Raw genomic sequence first — 12,779 nt, 5'->3', positions numbered from 1 at the left:
CATTGTATTCTCGAAAGTGAATGTAATTTTGTTTGCAGGTTTAAATCTTTTTCAGGGGCACTATTTTCAAACCTGGGAACCACAACTGTTCGCACCGACAGGAAGTGATCTGCAGCGTTCACGTCTGCATGGAAAAGGCAAAGGACTTGAGTCAGGAAAGGGTCAATGTTCCCGGCCACAGGGTGTAATCTCAGGGCACGTCCCCATCCCCGGGGAGGATTCCGGGTCCCCAGGGGTGGCTGGCGACGACAGGGTCCCTGCCACTCGCTGGCTACACCATCTTTTTGTCACCAACGACATGCATTGCTTTTGAATGTGTTTTTTATAGAAATTATGGTGTTTGAACTTCTCTTACTTGACCAATTATGTAATTTCTACTAGGAAATCATTTCTACTAGGAAAAAAAAAATCAATGTATTAAAAATTCAGTAATAAAAGCTGTTAAATGCCAGAGACAAATAGGACAGTAATAAAAGTGTCCTCTAAGGGGGACCAGATGCTGGTCAGAGATATGTCTCGAGATCCCAGATTCACAGATGGAGGCGGGGATAGTCACTCCACACACCTCTGTGAAGATAGAAAACCACACACACAGATCCAGGTTTTGCCAAGGTCAGTGAGTCTCAGGAGCACCCTGGCTGGAGTGTTTCTCCTCTTAAAGCATCTGATACCATCTGGGGTGCCTGGGTGGCTCAGGGTTAAGTGTCTGACTTTGGCTCAGGTCACGACCTCAGGCTCATGGGTTCAAGCCCCGTGTCTGCCTCTGTGCTGACGGCTCAGAGCCTGGAGCCCGCTTCGGATTCTGTGTCTCCCTCTCTCACTCTGCCCCTCCCCTGCTCACATTCTGCCTCTCTGTCCTTCAAAAATAAACATTAATAAAAAACATTTTTTTTTAAGTATCTGATACCATCTGCCTAGGACCCTCGACTATCAACCCACTGAGTAAATTAAGAGAAACGTCCTGCCCAACAGAGGAGATGCACAAACCCCCTCTCCCCAGTGCCCCCTCCTGCGGTGGGTGTACAGGGTTAGGAGGGGGCCCAGCCTGATACTCGGGGAGGGGGGGAACTGGCTGTAACGCACGAAGTCATTAAGCCCTTGTCACATTCAGAAATGAGCCTCAAGAATACTCTGAGCTTTTCGTCACTCTTTCAAAACATTATAGGAGTGCCTAGGACCAGGCAGCAGAGGGAGAGAATTTGCATGAGGCTTTCAACTTCCTGTACTGAAGAATCCTCAGGGAAGAAAACAAAGAGAGAGACCAGCAGAGGTCATCCTGCCCTAACCTCAACCAGCCCTGGCTCCTGCCGGGAGGGGCAGAGCAAAGAGCTTGCAGGGCACCACAGGGTCTAAGGCCTGTGAGGTGCACGGTGACAGAGGGCAGGATTAAGGGCCAAGGAAGCAGAGGAGGAAGGAAAACGCAGCAGCCCGACTTGGCTCGTGGTAGGTTTGCGCGTCTGGCTTCCTGAGCTCAACCGGAGAGATATGTCCTGGTAATCACAGAAAGGCCCCTCCTGACTGTATTAGCAGCCAATTGCACAGGTCCCTCCCTCCTTCAGAAGAAATTCTCAGGCACGGGTCCCTTTACAGCGGCTCTAATGCCTCCTGTCACCTCCTCGGTGCCACACGGCTTCTGTGGGAGTCGTTTGCAGAGGCGAGCAGGGGCCGTTCTTCCCGGGATGAGCGCTGGGGCCACGTTATGGGCGCTGACGGTGCCCGCGGCACGTGTCGATGGCAGCAGAATGGAGTCTTTACGGTAGTTTCTCAAGGTAATGGGACAATAACCACCAAATTTAAGACTTCATAAAAAATTTCATTCTTACTGTGAGGGAACCAAGAAGCGGAGATAGAAATCTTCTCTCTCTCTTTCTCGCTCTCTTTTTTTTTCCCCCTGATTGAAAACATGAGAATAATAAGACTGGCCCAGCACGGTAATGTGTCGGAGGGACTCCACCACCAGCCGCATGGCAGCCCAGCTTGGATTCGCTAAGTCAAGTCTCCCTGTCCTTGGAGAACAGCAGAGCAGGCGTTGAAACCCTGAGGCTCTACTCGGGTGAACTCGGAAGTGGGTCCTGGCTGAAGTCAAGTGCTCAGAGGTTCTGCCTAGCTGGGAGCACAAGTGAACGGAAGGAGGGGCGCCTGGGGGCCTCACCAGTTAAGGGTCTGACTTTGGTCAGGTCATGATCTCCCGATTCGTGGGTTTGAGCCCTACGTCGGGCCCTGTGCTGACAGCCTGGAGCCCGCTTCGGATTCTGTGTCTCCCTCTCTCCCTGCCCCTCACTGACTTGTGCTCTGTCTCTGTCTCTCAAAAATGAATAAACATTAAAAAGTTTTTTTAAGAATAGGGAACAGAAGGAGGCGGCCACAGCCACTCACGAGTGTCACGGCGATGCCTGGGTCTCTGAGAAGACCTTTCAAGAAATTCCACATGTAAGACTTAATCGCCCTAGTTGCGGGGCATATTTATTTTTACAACTTATTTGATGGAGCGCTCACTGGTGTGAATCACTTTCTTGCATTTATACGACTTTTGCAATTCCCAAACCTATCATTTCAAAATGAAGGCAGCTCTGACCAAGGGAAAAAGGAAGAGTGGATGTGCTGAGCCCCGTGAAGCCCACCTTCCACCGGTGTGCCGCCTCATACCGTCAGTCCTGGCAGGGGGATGACGCCCAGCCTCACGTTTGCGTCCAAGAGACAAAGGTGACACGGGGTCCGCCCAATCCCACGTTGCGCTCTCCCCAAAGCTTCAACTTGCCGTTGCTGCTTTCTCCAGCCCTCAGAAAATCATAAGTGAGATCTTCCCATGCGAAATGACCTCTGATTTTGTTTTCTTATATGAAAATCCAATCAAGCCCTCAAACATACATAGAAACAGCCGTGCGCGCACGCATGCGTGTGCACGCCTGTTTATTCTTAAACTCCAAAGGCAAGCTCACCCTTCTCCTAACTTCTCTGAGACAAACATCCTGACTCATCGGTTCTCAAAGCTCCCACATGTTGTCGGCTGAAGCAAAGTATAAACCCAAAGAACTGCCTCTCGATATTCAAGGGAATTTCAGTGCTTCCAAGAGTTACGCAGTGAGAAGATAAATTCTAAAATGCTTCTTTCAGTTAAACACACTTGAGAGAAATGAAGGTAGGCTAGGCGTCTGGTTGCTGGGTAAACACACGGCCATTGCCAAAGAGAGATTATATTAACGACCACTTGGCAAATCAGGGCACAATGCACAAGGAACTAATTTTAATTAATAAATGAGCTCCACAGTCCTAATGACAGGCAACACCAAAATGTTGCTATAGAAAACTAAATTAAGGGGCTCCTGGGTGGCGCAGTCGGTTAAGCGTCCGACTTCAGCCAGGTCACGATCTCACGGTCCGTGAGTTCGAGCCCCGCGTCAGGCTCTGGGCTGATGGCTTGGAGCCTGGAGCCTGTTTCCGATTCTGTGTCTCCCTCTCTCTCTGCCCCTCCCCCGTTCATGCTCTGTCTCTCTCTGTCCCAAAAATAAATAAACGTTGAAAAAAAAATTAAAAAAAAAAAAGAAAACTAAATTAAAAGTGTATCTGATGTCTCTAGAGAATTTGCAAAGTACTAACACATGATACAGTATGGACAAAAAATTCAAGTGGGTGAAAAGGCACTATGTCACATTTTGGGCATGCTTAAAAAAGTACAGGTCATGGAATCTTTGCTCCCTAATGACATTTAATCTGAAGAATTAAGTAGAACGTTAATAACGATATTTGACCGATTATTGATCCTCACTTTTGTAAAAAATTCATATTAAGCTAATAATTATTTTTCGTGTGGGTACAAGGAACAATTACAGAAACTTAACTGTTCATCTCCATTGCTTGGAAGCTGTCGAAACAAACAACAAGACATCAGTCACCATAAAAGCTCCAGTATTAAAAGCCCACAGCAAAGATATTCCATTTGGTTTCACGAAGCACTCAGATAAATCAGCCAGAGATGAAAATCCAATGTTAACTGTTCAGTATTGTCTTGTCTTGACTCATATAGTGTTTTCTCGGGGGGAACCACAGAATGGCAACCACCCCCAACATACACGGCTTTCCCTTTGAAGAGACTACTGCATTTTTAGTTCCAATAACTAGAGTATTCTCATACCTGGCAAAGCAAAATTCTTCTGGCACACAATGACAAAGATGTTACCATTCCCAGTCTGGGTTTTTTCTATTTTTCCAAGGATGTGAATTTTGAGGCAGGCAGTTATCGTTACTCAAAAACAGACACACAACTCCATCACCATACCCCCCACCACAAGTAATCCTTGATAGAATATGCTGACCTAATTCTGCCCAAATTTCAACTGAGGCAGGTTTCCTAGAATCTGGCATATATGTGAAGCAAAAGGAAAACAAAATCAAAAACAAAAACAGTTTCCTATGATGAATCAAGTGCTTTATTAATTCATCCTTAAAATTGGGTTCTACATATGGAATCGCAATTCTTCAGAAGGACTTATGCTATAATCCTGGGACCAGCAAACTACAGCATGGGGCAAATCGGACCCACCCCTTGGTTTTACGAATAAAGTTTTATTGGAACTCAGCCACATTCACTGTTTACCTATTTTCTATGGCTGTTTCCTGCTTCAACGGCAGAGAGGAGTTTTCACAACAGAGATTGCATGACCTACAAAGTTGAAAATATTTATTATATAACTCTCTGAGAAGAAGTTTACAACCACTGCTATAAACTATTCCTCCCATCAATAATTGGGTGGTAGAGTCACTTGCCTATAAAGGCAATGCCAAAATGTGACACTCATCCACGTTCTCAACATGTACAAGAACGAACGCTGTTCTGTTTTCCTGGGAAAAGGATATGGCAATTCCAGGTCTCACAAAAGACCTGGAATGAAATGGCATTGGTTCATCCAGGTACAAGTGAAAGAACAAACAAGTGCAAAATCTATCTATATTTTGCCTCATCGGAAGTTGCACTGTTACATGATACTTTCGGAGTCCATTCTTAACCCTTCACAACTTCTCAGTAGTGGCTTCTATGGAAGATTCCCAGCTTACGTGGTCACATTTGTTGACCTCCCCCTGCTTCTTTCCCCATCTGACAAATGGTGCTGATAACGGCACTTAGATCTACAGAGATTTTAGGACCATTAAGGTGGCAATTCATGTAAGAGCTCTAGAACCATGACCGGCATAGAAGAACCGACCGGTATAAACTGACTTAGCTCGACGAAACTAGAGAATGGGGATGGTAGTGTTTTTCTATTTCTCCACGAAGGTCCGGAGTGTAAAAATAGTTACGGAGGAAAGATCGCACCCCACACCTGCCTGCACTTCCTGGAGAATAGGACTTGAGGTGCCAAGACTAGTCTTTCATCCAGAGGAAATTAGCATACACTTCAAAGAAAATATTTAATGAGCCAGTAAGTCTGCAGTCAGAACTTGAACAATGCAGGGATGTGGGGTAGTGACGTCCATGCAGGGGAAAGTCTGCGTGTGACTTATGACCCCCGAAAAACTGAACTATGAATGGCCTACTGGTGACCGGAAGTCTTACCAATAGCATAAACGGTCAATTAACACATATTTCACAGGTTATATGTATTAGCTACTGTATTCTTATAATAAAGCAAGCTACAGAAAAGAAAATGTTACTAAGAAAATCAGAAGGAAGAGAACATAGATTTATAGCATTTTATTTATCAAAAAAAAAAAATACACACATAAGTTCAAACCCGCATTGTCCAAGGGTCTATTATATTTATATCGGGGAGAGCACAGTGTTGGTTATTGTAAAACAGAAATAAACAGTCACACTGGACAAGATCTATAGACCTACTAAGAAGAGAACATGAGTATATTCCAATTTTTGAGAAGAGGTTTTGGCTAGGAACGTTCCACGATTCCTTCGCACGACCTATACAACCAGTCCTTCAGTTTACCTATCAGGTGAGATTCCATGGCTTAGTGCATCTTTTTTTTTTTTTTTTTTTTTTTTTTTTAATTTTTTTTTTTCAACGTTTATTTATTTTTGGGACAGAGAGATGGAGCATGAACGGGGGAGGGGCAGAGAGAGAGGGAGACACAGAATCGGAAACAGGCTCCAGGCCCTGAGCCATCAGCCCAGAGCCTGACGCGGGGCTCCAACTCCCGGACCGCGAGATCGTGACCTGGCTGAAGTCGGACGCTTAACCGACTGCGCCACCCAGGCGCCCCATGCTTAGTGCATCTTAACATTGCTCAGCAGACGAAAATAAGAAAAATGTGCACAGCACCGAGTACGGTGCCTGGCTCTTTGGGAGATACGTTGTCTTCTTTATTTTTTGAGCTCTGGCTTCTACTGAGAAAATGCCACCCAGGTGTTAGAAGCAGACCTTAGCAAACAGAGAGAGAGGCCGCGTCCTGCGCTGGCAGCCTTAATCACGCCCAGACCACCTTACTTGTGGAACATGTGCAGAAATCCGCACAATTTCGGAAACTGCCAGTGTATACGTGCATTCCTACATGCACGATATACAAGAACACACAGTAGATCGCGCTGAACAAAAGAGACGCAAGCCGATAAAGTCACGTATTTAGTAATTTTTGACCAGCGATCCCTGCAAGTGCGTGAGAGGCAGCGATTATTTGAAGGAAGCCTTATTCCAAATAAGCATTTTGTTAAAGGGAAACCTTACCGCTGACCTGTTGCTAAGCCATACTTTTCATACAAGGAGTTTGTTTAAAGTGAGTTATACCCCTGAATGGATAACTTTAAAAATATTGATTCTACTCTGTATGCAAATGTGGAGATTATGCATGCTTGTCAAGAAATAAAGAATAGGTAAGTCTACAGGAGATCTTTGCATTTTACATGGTCTATAGATATTATTTCTGCTTTAGCACGGCTTATTTAAATTTCATGGCGAACATCAGCCGCGTTTCAACACTTGTCACATGCCTCACACCTTACGCTGATTTCACTTCAGCAATGTTTTAAAATGTCCTTTAAGTACGAACAAAGTATGCATTTCCATCAGAAGAGCAAGAATTCAAACCCGCACTCTGCACATGCCTGAGGTACCAAAGGAAACCAATTCTTGGGAAAGCTATAGGCTCAACGGTGTGGCATCTGCCCCAGGCCACTTATGCACCCAGGAGGGGGTACCCTATTTTCTTACGAGAGGCTGTCCAAAATTTCAAATGCCATTCTGTCCATTTGCCCACAACAGCAGAGCCTGAACATGGAATTGCCCGGGCTGAACCCCAGAGCCTGAACCAGACAGCCAGAACCCTCATTCCTGGTCCTTGCTGGGGTCGGAGCAGAGAAAGTTCCAGAAGTGAAAATGTTCATTAACACCCAGGGACCAAAAAGGAAAGAGCCAATAACTTATGAAACTGCAGGTGAAGCTGTTGGCTCTTTACTATTTTCATGGTGTGAATGAATCACAAGTCTTATTTGAAGGGACTCAGAAGTATCATCAGCAATTTCATGTGACAATATTTACTTTGCTGGGAAGGGGGAGAAAAGGTACCATTAAAATGAATTTCTTCATTTTCATATTTGCACTCAGTGAACAAAACAAATCATCAATAAAGTTCATTTTCGACTAGAACTTGAGGGCACAAGGGTCCTCTTCCAAGACATCCTAATAAAGGGGTAATTCTACATTTGCTCAGGCTGATCAAATGGGGCAAAGTGATCCGCATTAAATGGGCAGAGAGATCTCATTAAACGGGCCGAGAGAGGACAACTCACATGTAATGACGACATGTGGAACCGCAGCCAAAACCAGCCATTTAGGGCCTCAACTGTCACAGTGTCTTGTACCCTCATTTATGGCTTAACCCCAGCTGAGCACTTTATGATTTACCAAATTCTGTTTGGGGTTCACCCATAAAATGAATTAAGATTTCCTTTAAATTTTACACGGAGTAATGGATTTTTCTGCTAATGTTCTTCCATCTTTTTGGTGACAATCTCCAAATTCACATCTCCAGTTTATTTAAAAAAAAAAAAAAAAAAAAAAAAAAAAAAAAAAAACACTGATTTTCAAGTTACTTCTTCTTTTTTTTTTTTTTTAATTTTTTTTAACATTTATTTATTTTTGAGACAGAGAGAGAGTATGAACAGGGGAGGATCAGAGAAAGAGGGAGACACAGAATCTGAAACAGACTCCAGGCTCTGAGCTGTCAGCACAGAGCCCGATGTGGGGCTTGAACCCACGGACCGAGAGATCATGACCTGAGCCGAAGTCGGACGCCCAACCGACTGAGCCACCAGGGGGCCCCATCAAGTTTCTTCTTTTAACAGAAGAGTCCACCAGTGAACAAAGTGGGGGAAAAGCTCTACATGAATTTCCTCCCTCACTGAAATGAAATGTTCTGGGATATCAAGACACTTCCCTCTTCCAGCTTCAGGAGGCCTGTGGATGGCTCGGAGTTCTCCTTCCAGGGATGGGAGGGGACCTACCACTGAGCGGTGATCACTGGGTGCAGAGATCAGAGAAAACTGTGACATGTGCACCACATGTGCACATCTAACCACGTGAACAGTGATCAGTGAGCACTGGCTTTGTATTTAAGAAAGACTATTGAGCAGGGGCGTCTGGGGGACTCAGTTGGTTCAACATCTGACTCTTGATTTCGGCTCAGGTCATGATTGCACGGAATGTGAGATCGAGCCCTACGTCGGGCTCTGCACGGACAGTGAGGAGCCTGCTTGGGATTGTCTCTCTCCGCCCCTCCTCTGCTTGCTCTCTCTCTCTCTCTCAAAATAAATAAATAAACTTAAAAACTCCTCTCTATCTCAAAACTAAATAAACTTTAAAACAAGTTCCCTTCAAAAAAAAAAAAAAAAAAAAAGACTACTGAGCAACATTTAAAGGTCTTGCTTTTCTTGAAATCCCAGAGAAAATGAAAATTGTGTACGAAATGTGTCAAAATATGTTTCTGATGACTGCTTTAATATCAGTTGAAGGGACACTAGCATTAATGAAAGGCAAGCCAGAAGCGAAGTGAGGTCGAAGGCAGTGCGTACATTTAGAGCTCAACAAAGCTCCAGAATGTGCCAAAACACAAATTAGGCAAAGAGGAAACAGGAGACCTGCAACTCTACAGTGCAGTGGAATTGAAGTGATGACCTATTTAGTTCTCCAAGGATTCAATGAAATGAAAAAAAAAAGAATTGTCTATAAAAAAAGATGGAACTGAAATCCTGTGTATGACCTTAGAGGTCATCAAACGTAACTCTAGATTCTTTTAAAATTCTATATTCTTCCCATTTGGAACTTGGCATTTAAAACCAAAATGCCCAGGGGCGCCTGGGTGGCTCAGTCGGTTGAGCATCCGACTTCGGCTCAGGTCATGATCTCACGGTCTGTGAGTTCGAGCCCCGCGTCGGGCTCTGTGCTGACAGCTCGGAGCCTAGAGCCCGTTTCAGATTCTGTGTCTCCCTCTCTCTCTGCCCCTCCCCTGCTCATGCCCTGTCTCTCTCTGTCTCAAAAATAAATAAACATTAAAAAAAAATAAAAAATAAATAAATAAAACCAAAATGCCCAGGGCGCCTGGGTGGCTCAGTCAGTTAAGTGTCCGATCTCGGCTCAGGTCATGATCTCACGGTCTGTGGGTTCGAGCCCCACGTCGGGCTCTGTGCTGACAGCCCAGAGCCTGGAGCCTGCTTCGGATTCTGTGTGTGTGTGTCTCTCTCTCTCTGCCCCTCCCCACTTGTGCTCTGTCTCTCTTTCTTTCTCTCTCTCAAAAATAAATAAACGTTAAAAGAAATCAAAAACAAAATGCCTGCTTTCCAACGTACAGCAGTAGTTTGCGACCACGTCGTCCACGAGCCACAATACTGAGCAACACGTCTCAAGTCCGGAGACAAAAGCACCAGTGGGTTGTTTAGGATAAATAAAAAACCCAAGTAATAATGTGTCACAACCACTGGCACCAAAAGGATCTGAAATGTTTTTAGTGTGGTATATATGGAATATATATATTGTGACGGACAATGCCAACAGCTGTTATTCGATGAAGAAAAAAACGTGTGAGGATATTGAAATTATATCAGACAAGCAGCAGGTGCTATCCAAATGTGACACGATTTTGGTACATGGCTGTTCCAAGGACTGTTTTGACTTCAAAGTGTAATGGATACAGAGGCGCCCAGGTGGCTGAGTCAGTTAAGGGTCTGACTCTTGACTTCGGCTCGGGTCGTGATCTCACAGTTCGTGGGTTCAAGCCCCGCGTTGGGCTCCATGGTGGCGGTGCAGAGTCTGCTTGAGATTCTCTGTCTTTCTACCCCTCCCCCACTCGCGGGCGCACCCCCCCCACCCAATAAATAAATACACTTAAAAATAAAAGTAGAAGTGACACAGTGATGAGGTACGGCTAGTAAAGGCAAAAGAACACCCGCTCAAAGACATTCTTTGGTCAGCCCAGACGCACTATCTGCTTTATGAGACGCCTGCGTTAGCAGTTAACGTTTCTAGTCAGGATCTGTCCCATGAGAGAGCCCTGCTAATGCCACGAGCGCCCGAAGGGAGGTGTTCCTCTCTGGACACAGGTGCAAGGTGCTGCTTAGGGCCGGGCAAGTACCAGGAGAGGATACCACCAGTTAACGACATTCTTAATTAGGGCCATAACGTCTGAGTCGCACACAGGAACTTATAGTAACACTGACTTATAGAACGTGTGCTCTTGGGCAACGCTCAAGTTCGTATCAAAATAATAAACCTGAGCGGGCAGTGTTGCACTGAGGCATCCGGCAGAACTGGACCCGAATCCAGGCTTCGTCCTTTCCTGCCTGTGTGACCTTGGAGAAACTACTCAACGTTTCTGTTCTTTCCCGGTGCCCACAGCGTAACAGTTTCATGGTGGTACCACGAACAGAGGAGGAGACAGAACCTGGGCAGCGTACCTGCTCCTTGTGTTCTACAACCACGGTGGCCCCTCCCCACCGTCCAACAGGCCTTGGGAAGGACAAGAGTGCAACAAGGAGGGTTCCACTTGCCTCTCCTTCCCCCTGCCCCCGTCCCGCCGTCAGTGCGAGCGAAGCTCAGGTGCGGACGGAGGGCAGAGAAACACCTGTACGAGTCAGCACCCAGCCCCCCCCCCCCCGCACGCGCCGTGCAGCACCTGACGCCTCCCCGCGGCGCCCACCGCAACTGGCAGAGGCCCTGCGTGCACCGGGGCAGACGGCCTGTGGAAGGGCCGTCGACAGTCTTGACACCGACAAAGTAGATTAGCAGAGCAGACACTGGAATCTGAAAGCAATTTTTATCCCTTCTTGACCTACTTCTGCTCCAAGGTATCATTCTAGGGCCTGGCACATTACCTGCTACATGAGGGGCTGCCGTCGGCCAGCTCAAAGAGCTGCTGGTGTCACCAGAAGGGATTCAGAAAAGCCCCTTAGCCATCGACTCATATGGAGGAGGAGGCTGGCTCGCCAGTAGGTCAGACCAGGACAGTCAAAACTCCCACAGACCCCAGCACCCCCACTGACCACAGGCAGCAAAATGCAGGCCATGTGCTTATTTTCTGGGCCTATCCACCCACAGGCAACAAGGGGCAGGAACTGACCGAGGGGTGGCAAAAGCCTTTGGATTCGATCAGAGCCCTAAAAATGAGGGAGTTTCGGGTGGAAAGAAGGGAGCGAGCCAGAAGCACGTGCCTCCTCTTTACTATCTCTAAATACGCTGCCTCTGTTGTACCATGTGGTAAAGGAAACCTACAACCACCTTTGTTCCCTTGAAAAATAGAACCATTCCATTTCCTACAGATAAATGAGACTCACCATGACGCATAAGAGAAAACCAGGGATTTCAACTAATCTGTGTGATGTTCAGTTGTGCCAAACCAAATTGTATTCCAGGCCAACAAGCCATCTCTAGTCGCTCATCACGGAAGGAAAAGGAATTCCGGGTGGGGAGGGTCCCTGGGGCACGGACCCGCCCTTCAGAGACACAGCTCTGCTTCCCACCAGGAGGAAACACAGCTTTGTTGCCAGGACAATGGGAGAGCCACAGGCCTGGGGCTTGACACAGAGAGAGACGCCGTCTCAGAAAGCCAGTCCAGAAAGCAGAGAGTGAATGCCTGAGCAGCAAATGACAAAGGAAATGATTCAGAAGGGCTATCTCACAAGCCTTCTAGGCCAAAGAGGAGGTCTGGCTGGAGACCCTTTGAGCATGAAGTCTTATTCTTGAAAGAGAAGAGCAAAGCATCCTGACGTTACTGATCTCTCCCCTCCAGGTTCAGGCCGACCCGAGTTACCTCTCCTTTGTTGGGGTTGAGCGCAGTTGGTCCGTTACTATAGCTTCTGAACTGAAGGACGGAACCTGCCATCACAGACACGGACTCACCCGACAGAGTCACTTAGAACGTTAAAGGACGAGGTACGAAAATCATTTCCAAAGCGAACTCCATCATGGCTGCATCCGAGAGCCAGACACATGCTCGGTACGAGACTCCCAAAAACGTAAGTTCCCATACAAAGCTATGCAAGAAGTCTCATCTGGAACAGCACTACGTTTGCAGACACCTCTTTTCTCTTACCTTGGGTTTTGGAGAGAACGTGGCTTCAGCAATTTTGCGGATTAGCAATAAATCAAGTGAACTTCACTGACTGATAATCCAATTCATTTAAAGGGGTAGATTAGGGGAGTATGTGTATCGACACTGCAAAGGCAATGCTTATACCCAGACAGAAAGGAGGCCTACTAAAAAAAAAAGGAGGGAGGGAGAGAGGGAGAGAGAGAGAGAGAGAGAGAGAGAGAGAGAGAGAGAGCGCATCTCAATTAATTTTCCCA

The 12,779-nt window shown here is 46.3% G+C and overlaps 1 protein-coding gene across 2 annotated transcripts in view; it reads right to left on the bottom strand.

Moving 5' to 3' along the window:
* Positions 1-12,779, bottom strand: part of DOCK1 (dedicator of cytokinesis 1) — a 532,945-nt gene that overhangs the window by 238,395 nt on the left and 281,771 nt on the right. The gene's annotated exons all lie outside the window — the stretch shown is intronic.

This window comes from Puma concolor, chromosome D2 (assembly GCF_028749965.1).
Source record: "Puma concolor isolate L17-30 chromosome D2, mPumCon1.1.hap2, whole genome shotgun sequence".
Lineage (NCBI taxonomy): Eukaryota > Metazoa > Chordata > Mammalia > Carnivora > Felidae > Puma > Puma concolor.
The sequence above is the reverse complement of the archived record's forward strand: the minus strand, read 5'-3'. Positions and strand labels throughout refer to the sequence as shown.